This window comes from Pseudophryne corroboree, unplaced genomic scaffold, assembly GCF_028390025.1.
Source record: "Pseudophryne corroboree isolate aPseCor3 unplaced genomic scaffold, aPseCor3.hap2 scaffold_1021, whole genome shotgun sequence".
In the NCBI taxonomy this organism is placed as follows: domain Eukaryota; kingdom Metazoa; phylum Chordata; class Amphibia; order Anura; family Myobatrachidae; genus Pseudophryne; species Pseudophryne corroboree.
In genome coordinates this window covers 1-13,542 of record NW_026967648.1, presented here as the reverse complement: position 1 = coordinate 13,542, position 13,542 = coordinate 1, and the positions used below count along the sequence as shown (strand labels likewise).

The window sequence follows — 13,542 nt, the reverse complement described above, 5'->3', positions numbered from 1 at the left end:
CTATGATGATCAACAAGTCACAAGGGCAAACACTCAGGGCTTGAGGCGTAGATCTTAGGACCAGCTGCTACAAGCATGGCAGAGGTGTCACTATCACTGGTGACACCCAGAGAGGTGGCGAAGGAGATTGTAATGCAGTGCGCGCAGATAAGCAGCGCAATGGTAAAAAGGAGGCATGGTTTCATAGGTAGGGGCGTGGCCTGGTGGCCTGAATCTACATTTTGTTGCTCCGGGTGTCCCGGGGGTTGGGGGCTGCACCCGGGGACTAGTGTGTGAGCGGTGCTGGCTCCTGCACAGTGACAGGACATGGCCACCCAGCATGACGCCTCCCTTCTTGACCATGCTGTAATTGCAGTCGCACTGCAGTTCAGCGTGATCATAAAAAATGGTGTAGCCTTCTGCTGGTGCAGACTGTATGTGCGCGCAGGAAGCCGCCACCATTTTTGTGATCACAGCGGCTGAATGTGATGTCATACAGCCGCTGTGACCATGCCCCCTGTGTCTCCTCCGTTGCAGACCCCATTTTGAAGCCTTGCCCCCGCACCGCTCCATCCCTGACTTGGAAATGTAGTGTTGCTGACCCCCCTCTACCCCCCTGCCCCGATTGACAGGCAGAGGCGATCGCATTCTCTGCGGGGTGCCGCAGAAAATGCAGGCACATGCGTATGCTCTTAGCAATTTTTGCAGTTGGATCGCTTATTGTGATTGCAACCCAACCTGAATCAGGCCCTATTACCTATCACAATGCGCTGCGGGCAGTACAAAATTGGTTTAATATGGGAGAAAAACCCCCAGACCTGTGCTCCTTAACTGTACCTGGTGGCTTGTGGAGCGGCTGCCCAGTAATCAGTGTCCACGCCAGTGCGCACACGGTCCACCCCCTACGGCCACGCTCCCCTTCATCAGCGGCCTCGTGATCCGGAAGGGCGGTGTGTGTGTGACTGACCTTAGGAAGAAACCGGAGCCTCCGCTGCAGTGATCCAGCAACCAGGGCACGGGAGTATACAGCGCCGCTGGGAGTGATGAAGCTGCAGTAAAGATGTCTATTAGACCTAGCCTGCTGCAGCCCTTGTAGATTCTCATAAAAAAAGTTCTTATTTTCTTGTCAAAATTAATAGCTAAGAATAGGCTGCCTGAGGCAGGCCCCTGTTAAGTGGCCTGCTACTGAAGGCACCAACTACAAACTGAGCTCCCTGTTCATGGAAGCGGGGTTATAGAGGAGAATGCGCTGAGCATCTTGGGAACAGTCAAAAGCTTTGAGCCGGTTGGTGCCTCAGATCAAGATCCTACTCTACACCCCAATGTGAATCCTTGTGGAGTCCAGTGTACCCCACAGAAGAAATTAATGTGTCACACCCATTGGCAGCAACCTTAGAATAGCTGCTGACGGGCACAATTGAGAAAGGAAGGGGGGGGGGACATTTGAATCCAGCACATAGATGCAATTCAAATATGTAATTTGAACCTTCCTATTTTAAAATATAATGGATGAACCTCACCCTGTGAGAACAATCTTCATGATATAGAGATCTCATATGCAAAATAAGTATGAGTTGGGATAGGGCTGGGGAGGGTAGCTGCTCGGGCAAGCCCCTCCCCCGTCAAGTTAAGGAGATTCAACTGAGGAGGCACAAGGGAACTCTCGTCTGGGGACAACAACTGCAGGGAGACCACATCTTTTCAGATGAACATGGGAGGGCGGAAGGCTGCCTAATACTGAAGCACCATCAAATATCAAACCATATGCAATAACTAGTACAAGCATTCCTGGGGGAAGGTCTGCAGGAGACGAATTTGCATACGGTGATGTCATCCAAGCAGTGGGCCAAAGTTGGCTGGAACCCTCATCTGCATATGAAAAGAGAAAAGGGTTATGCAGGGCATGGCGGCCTTTTGCGGCGCTTGGATGACCCCTAGTTCGCATTAAACACCTCCACCCTCCTTCGGTGTGGGGCTCATGTTGGCTATGCCCCAGCCCCTGAAGCATTCAAGCTGATTTCTTGCAGCAGCTTGGCACTGTAACAGCTCCAGAGCTGCTCTGTAAGGCAAATAAAAGGGTGTGGGCCCTGCAGCACTACCTGTAGTTCGCATTGTGCGTTGGAAGGCACAAAGTAAGCAGACGGGAGAAGTCAGGATAGTGCGCAAGGGCATAGAAGGGAGCGGCTCAAGAAAATAGAAGTGGAAACAGACAGCAAACTAGGCTGGAGAGAGACCTGAGACAAAGAGATCTGAATTATACGAGAGTCGACCAGGGGAAACACAAATTATGCAGTCAAGTTTCCCACATTTGGGGAAATCGCAGGGGCAGCACACCCAGAGTGCAATGGGTGAGCCTTGCCCTGGGAGAAGCACCTTCAAGATCATAGTATCTCACCTGGGAGGTAAGTAGGAGTTGGGCTAGAGCTGGGGAGGGTCGCTGCTCGGGCACCCCCCTGTCAAGTGAAGGAGATCCAACTGAGGCAGCACAATGGAACTCTCGAAAGAAGAACAAGGCTAGAGGAAGATCTGAGACAAAGAAATCTGACTTTTACCAGAGCTGACCAGCGGAAAACACAAACACAGTCCCCCACTACCACAAATAATGCAGGCGAGTTTCCCACATTTGGGGAAATCACAGGGGTCAGCATACCCAGAATGCAATGAATGAACCTCACCCTGGGTGAACAATTTTCATGACCATGGTGTCTCCTATGCAAAATAAGTATGATTTGGGATAGGGCTGGGGAGGGCCGCTGCTCAGGCACATCTCTGTCAAGTAAAGGAGATTCAACTGAGGCAGCACAAGGGAACTCTCATCTGGGGACAACAACTGCAGGGAGAACACATATTTTCAGATGAACATGGGAGGGCAGAAGGCTGCCTAATACTGAAGCACCCCCAAACAACAAACCAAATGCAACAACTAGTGCAAGCATTCCTGGGGGAAGGCCTGCAGCAGATGGATTTGCATATGGTGATGTTATCCAAGCAGTGGGTCAAAGTTGGCTTCAACCCTCATCTGCATATGAAAAGAGAAAAGGGGCGTGCAGGGCATGGCAGCCTTTTGCGGTGCTTGGATGACCCCTAGATTGCATTAAACACCCCCACCCTCCTTTGGTGTGGGGCTCATGTTGGCCATGCCCCATCCCATGAAGCATTCAAGCTGATTTCTTGCAGCAGCTGGGCACTGTAACAGCTCCAGAGCTGCTCTGTAAGGCAAGTAAAAGGGTGTGGGCCCTGCAGCACTACCTGTAGTTTGCATTGTGCGTTGGAAGGCACAAAGTAAGCAGACGGGAGGAGAAGTCAGGATAGTGCACAAGGGTATAGAAGGGAGGGGCTCAAGAAAAAAGAAGTGGAAACAGACAGCAAACTAGGCTGGAGAGAGACCTGAGACAAAGAGATCTGAATTATACGAGAGCCGACCAGAGGAAACACAAATTATGCAGTCAAGTGTCCCACATTTGGGGAAATCGTAGGAGCAGCACACCCAGAGTGCAATGGGTGAGCTTTGCCCTGGGAGAAGCACCGTCCTGATTATAGTATCTCACCTGGGTGTGCTGCCCCTGCGATTTCCCCAAATGTGGGAAACTTGACTGCATAATTTGTGTTTCCCCTGGTCGGCTCTCATATAATTCAGATCTCTTTGTCTCAGGTCTCTTTCCAGCCTAGTTTGCTGTCTGTTTCCACTTCTTTTTTCTTGAGCCCCTCCCTTCTATACCCTTGTGGACTATCCTGACTTCTCCTCCTGTCTGCTTACTTTGTGCCTTCCAATGCACAATGCAAACTACAGGTAGTGCTGCAGGGCCCACACCCTTTTACTTGCCTTACAGAGCAGCTCTGGAGCTGTTACAGTGCCAAGCTGCTGCAAGAAATCAGCTTGAATGCTTCAGGGGCTGGGGCATGGCCAACATGAGCCCCACACCGAAGGAGGGTGGGGGTGTTTAATGCGAACTAAGGGTCATCCAAGCGCCGCAAAAGGCCGCCATGCCCTGCATACCCCTTTTCTCTTTTCATATGCAGATGAGGGTTCCAGCCAACTTTGGCCCACTGCTTGGATGACATCACTGTATGCAAATCCGTCTTCTGCAGACCTTCCCCCAGGAATGCTTGTACTAGTTGTTGAATTTGGTTTGTCGTTTGGGGGTGCTTCAGTATTAGGCAGCCTTCTGCCCTCCCATGTTCATCTGAAAATATGTGTTCTCACTGCAGTTGTTGTCCCCAGATGGGAGTTCCCTTGTGCTGCCTCAGTTGAATCTCCTTTACTCTAAAACTTTTAAAACTTAGCAAAAGTGTTTACTAAATAGCTGCTCGGCAAAGTTGCAATGCCGAGACTCCCTGACCAGCTGCCCAGGATGAACCCACCTTTCTAGTAGAATGGGTCTTCACCTAATTCAGTAACGGCAATCCTGCCGTGGAATGAGCATGCTGAATCTTACCACAGATCCAGCGCATAATGGTCTACATGGAAGCAGGACACCCAATCCTGTTGGGAGCATACAGGACAAACAGAGCCTCTGTTTTCCTAATCTGAACCGTTCTGGTGACATAAATTTTCAAAGTTCTGACCACAGCCAGAGACTTTGACTCAACGAAGGTGTCAGTGGCCAAAGGCACCATGTGGAAAGATGAACCACCTTCGGCAGAAATTGTTGACGTGTCCTCAATTCTGCTCTATCTTCATGAAAGATCAAATAAAGGCTCTTGTGATACTGCATGGTTTGTACTGTTTTCCATGTGCTCCCAGATCTTTCAAGAAAGAAGCATGGTCAAGAAAGTTCTGTTTGAAAAGAAACAACATTTACTGTCATTGTTATAGAATTTGGGAGAAAAAACAAGAAGAAATCTGCACTGTTGATGCACTGGACAGAATGAATGAATCATAAAATATAACCTTTATTAAGTATGTATTAAAATTGGATAAATATTAATATTATTATCCCAAACTGCAGTGAAACATAAAGGTTAAAATCACAGAACTAACATACATGTGCATAAGAAGAATAAAGAGATGTGAAAAAAAGGTTTAAAAAGCGTGTCCGTGTGTGATTATTTTTGAAGGCACAACCCTGGCGGGGTTGTTTATATAGATATATATGTTGCTAATAATCACTTTCTAGCGTAATGTTATTAAATAGCTGTTAGTATCTATGTCGTCAGGTACCACTGGGTCGTATCCTATATACTCCTGTGGGAAACTTGACTGCATAATTTGTGTTTCCCCTGGTCGGCTCTCGTATAATTCAGATCTCTTTGTCTCAGGTCTCTCTCCAGCCTAGTTTGCTGTCTGTTTCCACTTCTCTTTTCTTGAGCCGCTGCCTTCTATGCCCTTGTGCACTCTCCTGACTTCTCCTGTCTGCTTACTTTGTGCCTTCCAACGCACAATGCAAACTACAGGTAGTGCTGCAGGGCCCACACCCTTTTACTTGCCTTACAGAGCAGCTCTGGAGCTGTTACAGTGCCCAGCTGCAGCAAGAAATCAGCTTGAATGCTTCAGGGGCTGGGGCATAGCCAACATGAGCCCCACACCGACGGAGGGTGGAGGTGTTTAATGCGAACTAGGGGTCAGCCAAGCGCCGCAAAAGGCCGCCATGCCCTGCATGCCCCTTTTCTCTTTTCATATGCAGACGAGGGTTGAAGCCAACTTTGACCCACTGCTTGGATGACATCACCATATGCAAATCCATCTGCGGCAGGCCTTCCCCCAGGAATGCTTGCACTAGTTGTTGCATTTGGTTTGTTGTTTGGGGGTGCTTCAGTATTAGGCAGCCTTCTGCCCTCCCATGTTCATCTGAAAATATGTGTTCTCCCTGCAGTTGTTGTCCCCAGATGAGAGTTCCCTTGTGCTGCCTCAGTTGAATCTCCTTTACTTGACAGAGATGTGCCTGAGCAGCGGCCCTCCCCAGCCCTATCCCAAATCATACTTATTTTGCATAGGAGATACCATGGTCATGAAGATTGTTCTCCCAGGGTTAGGTTCATTCATTGCGTTCTGGGTATGCTGACCTCTGTGATTTCCCCAAATGTGGGAAACTCAACTGCATTATTTGTGGTAGTGGGGGACTGTGTTTGTGCTTTCCTCTGGTCAGCTCTGGTAAAAGTCAGATTTCTTTGTCTCAGATCTTCCTCTAGCCTTGTTCTTCTTTCAAGAGTTCCATTGTGCTGCCTCAGTTGGATCTCCTTCACTTGACAGGGGGGTGCCCGAGCAGCGACCCTCCCCAGCTCTAGCCCAACTCCTACTTACCTGCCAGGTGAGATACTATGATCATGAAGTTGCTTCTCCCAGGGCAAGGCTCACCCATTGCACTCTGGGTGTGCTGCCCCTGCGATTTCCCCAAATGTGGGAAACTTGACTGCATAATTTGTGTTTCCCCTAGTCGGCTCTCATATAATTCAGATCTCTTTGTCTCAGGTCTCTCTCCAGCCTAGTTTGCTGTCTGTTTCCACTTCTTTTTTCTTGAGCCCCTCCCTTCTACACCCTTGTGCACTATCCTGACTTCTCCTCCTGTCTGCTTACTTTGTGCCTTCCGATGCACAATGCAAACTACAGGTAGTGCTGCAGGGCCCACACCCTTTTACTTGCCTTACAGAGCAGCTCTGGAGCTGTTACAGTGCCAAGCTGCTGCAAGAAATCAGCTTGAATGCTTCAGGGGCTGGGGCATGGCCAACATGAGCCCCACACCGAAGGAGGGTGGGGGTGTTTAATGCGAACTAAGGGTCATCCAAGCGCCGCAAAAGGCCGCCATGCCCTGCATACCCCTTTTCTCTTTTCATATGCAGATGAGGGTTCCAGCCAACTTTGGCCCACGGCTTGGATGACATCACTGTATGCAAATCCGTCTTCTGCAGACCTTCCCCCAGGAATGCTTGCACTAGTTGTTGCATTTGGTTTGTTGTTTGGGGGTGCTTCAGTATTAGGCAGCCTTCTGCCCTCCCATGTTCATCTGAAAATATGTGTTCTCCCGGCAGTTGTTGTCCCCAGATGAGAGTTCCTTTGTGCTGCCTCAGTTGAATCTCCTTTACTTGACAGAGATGTGCCTGAGCAGCGGCCCTCCCCAGCCCTATCCCAAATCATACTTATTTTGCATAGGAGATACCATGGTCATAAAGATTGTTCTCCCAGGGTGAGGTTCATTCATTGCATTCTGGGTATGCTGACCCCTGTGATTTCCCCAAATGTGGGAAACTCAACTGCATTATTTGTGGTAGTGGGGGACTGTGTTTGTGTTTTCCTCTGGTCAGCTCTGGTAAAAGTCAGATTTCTTTGTCTCAGATCTTCCTCTAGCCTTGTTCTTCTTTCGAGAGTTCCATTGTGCTGCCTCAGTTTGATCTCCTTCACTTGACAGGGGGGTACCCGAGCAGCGACCCTCCCCAGCTCTAGCCCAACTCCTACATACCTGCCAGGTGAGATACTATGATCATGAAGGTGCTTCTCCCAGGGCAAGGCTCACCCATTGCCAGGGGCGGATCCAGAAAAAAATTACAGGGGGGGCACCATAAGGGGCGTGGCTTCGTTGGAATGGGCGCGGCTTCGTTTGAATGGGCGTGGTATTGCAGGAAAAGACTACCTTATACCCCAGTTTTGCAACCTGCACGCCCAGACGTTGGCCACCACAGGAAAGAAAAATAATCCTGATTCATGCCCCTTACATTATTTGTCATTTTTCCTCCTTATAGTAATGCCCAGTATACATTATTCCACATACTGCAATGGCCCTTAGACATTATTCCACACACAATAATGCACATGACACAATATGCACACACTGTAATGCCCCAGACACATTATGCCACACACCGTAATGCCTGTGACACATTATGACAGGAATCGCAATGCCCGTTATACATTATGCTACACACTGCACTGCCCCTGATACATTATAGCACATACAATGTCTGTGACACATTATGCCACACACTGCAATGACCTTGAGACATTATACCACAATGCCCGTGATATAGTATACCATACACCGTAATGCCTGTGACACATACCGCAATGCCCGTTATACCCTATGCCACACACCGCAATGCCTGTTATATATTATGCCACACTGCAATGACCCTGAGACATTATACCACATACCACAATGCCCGTGATATAGTATACCACACACCGTAATGCCTGACACATTATGACACACACCGCAATGTCCGTGATACATTATGCCACACACTGCAATGACCCTGAGACATTATACCACATATCACAATGCCAGCGATATAGTATACCATACACCGTAATGCCTGTGACACATTATGACACACACCGCAATGTCCGTGATACATTATGCCACACACCGTAATGCCCATTACACAATAAGTCTTACAGTAAGGCTTCTAATTACTTTTCGAATACCTGCTCGTTGTCAGGGGTTTCATGCACTGGGTGTCATGCTCGTTGCCAGGGGTTTCATGCTCTTGGTTCCATGCACGGTGCCAGGGGTTTTCATGCTCAGGGTGTCATGCTCGTTGCCAGGGGTTTCATGCACTGGGTGTCATGCTCGTTGCCAGGGGTTTCATGCACTGGGTGTCATGCTCGTTGCCAGGGGTTTCATGCACTGGGTGTCATGCTCGTTGCTAGGAGGTAGTCCTTGTTGCTAGGGCTGTGCTCCCAGTGCCACATATGTCCCCAGTGCCAGATATTCCCCCACGGTGCCAGGTACTCACATGCCCCCAGTGCCAAATATAGCCCCCCCCCATGTGCCAGGTACACATATACCCCCAGTGCCAGATATTCCCCGACAGTGCCACATATGCCCCAGTGCCAGATATCGCCCCCCCCAGTGCTATATATGCCCCCAGTGCCACATATGCCTCAGTGCCAGATATTCCCCCCCCCAGTGCCACATATGCCCCCAGTGCCAGATATCCCCCCCCAGTGCCACATATGCCCCCAGTGCCAGATATCCCCCCCCAGTGCCATATATGCCCCCAGTGCCAGATATTCCCCCCAGTGCCATATATGTCCCCAGTGCCAGATATTCTCCCCCCCCCTCCCTGCCAAATATGCCCCCAGTGCCAGATATTCCTCCCAGTGCCATATATGTCCCCAGTGCCAGATATTCCCCCCCCCTCCCTGCCAAATATGCCCCCAGTGCCAGATATTCCCCCCCAGTGCGTCCCCCCCTTCCTCCGCCGCCGCTGCTCCCCCCCCCCCTCCCTTGCTGTTAGGAGGGACACGGAGGGCACAGGGCACAGTGCACGCCTCCCTGTGTCCCTCCTGTGTCTCCGGCGGCCGCGGGTCACTGTAATAAAGGAAGTGCTCACGAACGGCACTTCCTTTATGAGACCAGCGGCCGCCGGAGACCCAGGAGGGACACAGGAGAGGCGCGCACTGTGCCCTCCGTGTCCCTCCTAACAGCAGGGAGGAAACGAGACCGCAGACTGACATGCGGACCCTCGTCCGCATGTCAGTCTGCACTAAAAATGACAGGGGGGGCACGTGCCTTGGTGCCCCCCCCCTAAATCCGCCACTGCCCATTGCACTCTGGGTGTGCTGCTCCTGCGATTTCCCCAAATGTGGGAAACTTGACTGCATAATTTGTGTTTCCCCTGGTCGGCTCTCGTATAATTCAGATCTCTTTGTCTCAGGTCTCTCTCCAGCCTAGTTTGCTGTCTGTTTCCACTTCTCTTTTCTTGAGCCGCTGCCTTCTATGCCCTTGTGCACTCTCCTGACTTCTCCTGTCTGCTTACTTTGTGCCTTCCAACGCACAATGCAAACTACAGGTAGTGCTGCAGGGCCCACACCCTTTTACTTGCTTTTCAGAGCAGCTCTGGAGCTGTTACAGTGCCCAGCTGCTGCAAGAAATCAGCTTGAATGCTTCAGGGGCTGGGGCATAGCCAACATGAGCCCCACACCGACGGAGGGTGGAGGTGTTTAATGCGAACTAAGGGTCATCCAAGCGCCGCAAAAGGCCGCCATGCCCTGCATACCCCTTTTCTCTTTTCATATGCAGATGAGGGTTCCAGCCAACTTTGGCCCACTGCTTGGATGACATCACCGTATGCAAATCCGTCTTCTGCAGACCTTTTCCCAGGAATGCTTGTACTAGTTGTTGCATTTGGTTTGTTGTTTGGGGGTGCTTCAGTATTAGGCAGCCTTCTGCTCTCCCATGTTCATCTGAAAATATGTGTTCTCCCTGCAGTTGTTGTCCCCAGATGAGAGTTCCCTTGTGCTGCCTCAGTTGAATCTCCTTTACTTGACAGAGATGTGCCTGAGCAGCGGCCCTCCCCAGCCCTATCCCAAATCATACTTATTTTGCATAGGAGATACCATTGTCATGAAGATTGTTCTCCCAGGGTGAGGTTCATTCATTGCATTCTGGGTATGCTGACCCCTGTGATTTCCCCAAATGTGGGAAACTTGACTGCATTTTTTGTGGTAGTGGGGGACTGTGTTTGTGCTTTCCTCTGGTCAGCTCTGGTAAAAGTCAGATTTCTTTGTCTCAGATCTTCCTCTAGCCTTGTTCTTTTTTTGAGAGTTTCCTTGTGCTGCCTCAGTTGGATCTCCTTCACTTGACAGGGGGGTGCCCGAACAGCGACCCTCCCCAGCTCTAGCCCAACTCCTACTTACCTGCCAGGTGAGATACTATGATCAGGAAGGTGCTTCTCCCAGGGCAATGCACTCTGGGTGTGCTGCTCCTACGATTTCCCCAAATGTGGGACACTTGATTACATAATTTGTGTTTCCTCTGGTCGGCTCTCGTATAATTCAGATCTCTTTGTCTCAGGTCTCTCTCCAGCCTAGTTTGCTGTCTGTTTCCACTTCTCTTTTCTTGAGCCGCTCCCTTCTATGCCCTTGTGCACTATCCTGACTTCTCCCGTCTGCTTACTTTGTGCCTTCCAACGCACAATGCAAACTACAGGTAGTGCTGCAGGGCCCACACCCTTTTACTTGCTTTACAGAGCAGCTCTGGAGCTGTTACAGTGCCCAGCTGCTGCAAGAAATCAGCTTGAATGCTTCAGGGGCTGGGGCATAGCCAACATGAGCCCCACACCGAAGGAAGGTGGAGGTGTTTAATGCGAACTAGGGGTCATCCAAGCGCCGCAAAAGGCCGCCATGCCCTGCACACCCCATTTTTATTTTTATATGCAGACGAGGGTTGAAGCCAACTTTGATCCACTGCTTGGATGACATCACCATATGCAAATCCATCTGCTGCAGGCCTTCCCCCAGGAATGCTTGCACTAGTAGTTGCATTTGGTTTGTTGTTTGGGGGTGCTTCAGTATTAGGCAGCCTTCTGCCCTCCCATGTTCATCTGAAAATATGTGTTCTCCCTGCAGTTGTTGTCCCCAGATGAGAGTTCCCTTGTGTTGCCTCAGTTGAATCTCCTTTACTTGACAGAGATGTGCCTGAGCAGCGGCCCCCCCCAGCCCTATCCCAAATCATACTTATTTTGCATAGGCGATACCATGGTCATGAAGATTGTTCTCCCAGGGTGAGGTTCATTCATTGCACTCTGGGTATGCTGACCCCTGTGATTTCCCCAAATGTGGGAAACTCGACTGCATTATTTGTGGTAGTGGGGGACTGTGTTTGTGCTTTCCTCTGGTCAGCTCTGGTAAAAGTCAGATTTCTTTGTCTCAGATCTTCCTCTAGCCTTGTTCTTCTTTCGAGAGTTCCCTTGTGCTGCCTCAGTTGGATCTCCTTCACTTGACAGGGGGTGCCCGAGCAGCAATCCTCCACAGCTCTAGCCCAACTCCTACTTACCTGCCAGGTGAGATACTATGATCTTCACTGTTAGGGCAATCAGGATGTGGAATTCCCTGCCAGGGAAGGTGGTAATGGCGGACTCTGTAATTGGATTTAAAAAAGGAATGGATACATTTCTGAATGAAAAAGCTATCCAAGGTTATAATACTTAAAATATCAACATGGTTAATCCGGGGGTAACATGAGTTATAGTAGCTAACTAGTCATAAAACATTATTCAGCAAGTATGTAGAATCATCACAACTTAAAACAGGTTGAACACGATGGGCAATTTGCCTCTATTCAACCTCAAAAACTATGTTACTATATGTTACTATATTACTATGTTACTGTAGTATACAGAACACCACAATGTAATGAGCAGTGATAGTGAGCACTGATGAGGATACTAGAACTGACACTGAGCAGCAAGATGCAGCACTGGACTATTAGTAATGTACTGTAGTATGCTGAGCACCACAATGCAGCACAAGACAATGAGCAGTGATACTGAGCACTGATGAGGATACTACTGAGAACTGACACTGAGCAGGAGAGACACACTACTAGTATTACTGAGCAGCAATAAGTAACCACTGATACTGAGCACTGATATTGAGATTTCCACTGAGAGAACATAGCCACGTCCTCTCCGCTCTCTCTTCAATGCACGAGTAAAAATGGCGGCAACGCGCAGCTCTTTATATGGAATCCGAATCTCGCGAGAATCCGACAGCGGGATGATGACATTTTCCCTTGTTCAGGTTTTCCGAGTCAGGCGGGAACAACCGAGCCTGCCTCGGACCAGTGTAAACCACGTGGAGTTCGTCGGGAATTCGGTTCTCGGAGAACCGAACCCGCTCCTCTCTACCTTATACCCATCAATTTTTTTATTTTCAATCTAAGCCCCTGCAGTTTTCTGTAAGCATCTGCTTCGCTATGATGATCAACAAGTCACAAGGGCAAACACTCAGGGCTTGAGGCGTAGATCTTAGAACCAGCTGCTACAAGCATGGCAGAGGTGTCACTATCACTGGTGACACCCAGAGAGGTGGCGAGGGAGATTGTAATGCAGTGCGCGCAGATAAGCAGTGCAATGGTAAAAAGGAGGCATGGTTTCATAGGTAGGGGCGTGGCCTGGTGGCCTGAATCTACATTTTGTTGCTCCGGGTGTCCCGGGGGTTGGGGGCTGCACCCGGGGACTAGTGTGTGTGCGGTGCTGGCTCCTGCACAGTGACAGGGCATGGCCACCCAGCATGACGCCTCCATTCTTGACCATGCTGTAATTGCAGTCGCACTGCAGTTCAGCGTGATCATAAAAAATGGTGTAGCCTCCTGCTGGTGCAGACTGTATGTGCGCGCAGGAAGCCGCCACCATTTTTGTGATCACAGCGGCTGAATGTGATGTCATACAGCTGCTGTGACCACGCCCCCTGTGTCTCCTCCGTTGCAGACCCCATTTTGAAGCCTTGCCCCCGCACCGCTCCATCCCTGACTTGGAAATGGAGTGTTGTTGACCCCCCTCTCCCCCCCCCGCCCCGATTGACAGGCAGAGGCGATCGCATTCTCTGCGGGGTGCCGCAGAAAATGCAGGCACATGCGTATGCTCTCAGCAATTTTTGCAGTTGGATCGCTTATTGTGATTGCAATCCAACCTGAATCAGGCCCTATTACCTATCACAATGCGCTGCGGGCAGTACAAAATTGGGATAATATAGGAGTAAAACTCCCAGACCTGTGCTCCTTAACTGTACCTGGTGGCTAGTGGAGCGGCTGCCCAGTAATCAGTGTCCACGCCAGTGCGCACACGGTCCACCCCCTACGGCCACGCTCCCCTTCATCAGCGGCCTCGTGATCCGGAAGGGCGGTG

The 13,542-nt window shown here is 50.1% G+C and overlaps 7 non-coding genes and 1 pseudogene across 7 annotated transcripts; 5 read left to right on the top strand and 3 right to left on the bottom strand.

Moving 5' to 3' along the window:
• Positions 1-2,226: 2,226 nt before the first annotated feature.
• LOC134987869 (U1 spliceosomal RNA) lies at positions 2,227-2,389 on the bottom strand. Its single transcript, XR_010193416.1, has one exon. It is a non-coding gene; the product is annotated as a U1 spliceosomal RNA (small nuclear RNA).
• Positions 2,390-2,541: 152 nt separating this feature from the next.
• On the bottom strand, positions 2,542-2,705 carry LOC134987815 (U1 spliceosomal RNA). The gene has a single exon (XR_010193384.1). It is a non-coding gene; the product is annotated as a U1 spliceosomal RNA (small nuclear RNA).
• Positions 2,706-3,379: 674 nt separating this feature from the next.
• LOC134987880 (U1 spliceosomal RNA) lies at positions 3,380-3,535 on the bottom strand. Its single transcript, XR_010193424.1, has one exon. It is a non-coding gene; the product is annotated as a U1 spliceosomal RNA (small nuclear RNA).
• A 2,361-nt stretch (positions 3,536-5,896) lies between these two features.
• On the top strand, positions 5,897-6,060 carry LOC134987954 (U1 spliceosomal RNA). Its single transcript, XR_010193496.1, has one exon. It is a non-coding gene; the product is annotated as a U1 spliceosomal RNA (small nuclear RNA).
• Positions 6,061-6,212: 152 nt separating this feature from the next.
• LOC134987857 (U1 spliceosomal RNA) lies at positions 6,213-6,347 on the top strand (annotated as a pseudogene).
• Positions 6,348-7,049: 702 nt separating this feature from the next.
• On the top strand, positions 7,050-7,213 carry LOC134987943 (U1 spliceosomal RNA). Its single transcript, XR_010193485.1, has one exon. It is a non-coding gene; the product is annotated as a U1 spliceosomal RNA (small nuclear RNA).
• A 3,015-nt stretch (positions 7,214-10,228) lies between these two features.
• LOC134987966 (U1 spliceosomal RNA) lies at positions 10,229-10,392 on the top strand. Its single transcript, XR_010193508.1, has one exon. It is a non-coding gene; the product is annotated as a U1 spliceosomal RNA (small nuclear RNA).
• Positions 10,393-11,367: 975 nt separating this feature from the next.
• On the top strand, positions 11,368-11,531 carry LOC134987934 (U1 spliceosomal RNA). The gene has a single exon (XR_010193477.1). It is a non-coding gene; the product is annotated as a U1 spliceosomal RNA (small nuclear RNA).
• The last annotated feature ends 2,011 nt before the right edge of the window (positions 11,532-13,542 follow it).